The 1,714-nt window shown below is 44.9% G+C and overlaps 1 long non-coding RNA gene across 1 annotated transcript; it reads right to left on the bottom strand.

The window, feature by feature from the left end:
- Positions 1-474: 474 nt before the first annotated feature.
- On the bottom strand, positions 475-1,371 carry LOC112551918. The gene is made up of 2 exons (XR_003096263.1): positions 1,200-1,371; positions 475-596 (listed from the first exon to the last, which is right to left on the bottom strand). It is a non-coding gene; the product is annotated as an uncharacterized LOC112551918 (long non-coding RNA).
- Between the last annotated feature and the right edge of the window lie 343 nt (positions 1,372-1,714).

The raw sequence follows: 1,714 nt of genomic DNA on the forward strand, positions 1-1,714 counted from the left end.
GTTATCAAGCACTAGCTATTATTACTGCCATCCATTACCCAGAGGTTGACTCAGTTATATGACACTGTTACTGCTATTTATTGCTCACGTTATGGCAGTGTCTACAAGTCTCCGCCAGCATCAGTGCCCCATTACAATAGACACTATACAAATACATAGCCAAGGGGCTGAGCTGTTAGAGCCAGGGAGCTCTTTGCTCCTAATTAGCTGCCTGATCCCTTGAAATCAGAGATAATTTGAAGGATAAATGACAGTTAGGCACCTTGGTGAACGTGGGCATTACAGTCAAAAGAGATAAAGGCATGGAGAGGAAACACAGGTCCAGTGAAATGAAGCCTTTATTGGATCCTGATCATAGGAGGAACAAACTAAAGAAAAACACCACACATTGATATTGATGCTAGGGGCTTACTTTTAAGGTAGCCAATTTAACTCTTTGGAAAGAATGAATTGCTTCCTGGTTTTCTTTAACTCTCAGAGGCAGCACACATAATTCACTGTGCATAATCCAGTCTTACGTTCCTTCTCCTTGCAGTGATGCCGGCAATAACCACCTTTCCATCCACACCATAATGGAGATGCCAGTGGTTTAAGATCTGCAGGGAGGGGAAAAAATGATCAGTATACATCCCCTGTTTTCCACAGGTGATGAGTTCTGCTGGTTTTAAATACACCTTTAATCTGCGATGGTTTTCCCATGGACAATTTCCCACTATGCTAATAGCTACTAGCACTTGGCAGATGTGTAAGTCCTGTCTCACACTGTGTGTATACTTCCCCGAGGGAGCCCCAGCAGGACTTGTAAAGGATCATTTGGCAATCAAATATCAACACTGGTAGTGCTGGCTTACAAATGACTTCTGGCAAGGTCATGTACCAATGAAGTTACTTCTTGCACCAGAGCTTCTTCAACAGCTCTCCCGACTTGGTCACCAATTAGCTCTTCTGGCCAGTGTAAACAGTGCTGAAGCAGCTCTACTATTATTTTTCTCTCTTTTTAGGATATTATATTGCCACATATCACTGCTCCAGCAGCTAGGCATCTTTGTACCAGTGCTACCTAGGAAACTGGAGTTTTCTGGTTTCCAACTATATAGCCTTGTCTTTTATTAGGATACTTAACATTGCCCTTGTCCAGAGAGAGGACACGCTCTGTCCTTAATGCCCATCTCACATTAACTGCTGTTGCTGCTCCTCACCTGCAGATCCCTTATCATCAGCATCCTCCGCATCCATGACGTTGTCCTCAGCTTGCTCTTGCATCTCACCCAGATCTTGTGGCTCAGCCTCACCCTGTGCCACGACTGTGACCTGAGCCTGGGCCTGGAAAACCAAGGTGGCAACCCCCAAGAGAAGGTAGAGGAGCTTCATGGCCAAAGCTTAGCTGCAATTTCAGTTTTTTTACAAAGAGAGGAGAACCAAGGGCAGACTGAAGTCCTGTGTGGTGAAGGCATGGACAACCCCCCGTATTTATGTGCATGTCGCTAAGCCAAGGGAAGGAGCATGCAGGGGATTTCAAATTGCTCCGAGCTTCCTTTGTTGTTTGCTTTGATGTTGCAGCCATCTCCTGTCTGTTGACTCTAGATTTTCCTACTAGTGATCCCCCAGCTGGTGCAAAATTTACCTGCTGTTTTGCAGAGGTCAGGCCTATCTCCATCAGATTTGGGAGGATGATAAATATATGTGTCTCTTGTCTTCTAAGGATAATAAAAGC

Source organism: Alligator sinensis, unplaced genomic scaffold, assembly GCF_000455745.1.
Source record: "Alligator sinensis unplaced genomic scaffold, ASM45574v1 scaffold687_1, whole genome shotgun sequence".
Taxonomy (NCBI): Eukaryota; Metazoa; Chordata; order Crocodylia; family Alligatoridae; genus Alligator; species Alligator sinensis.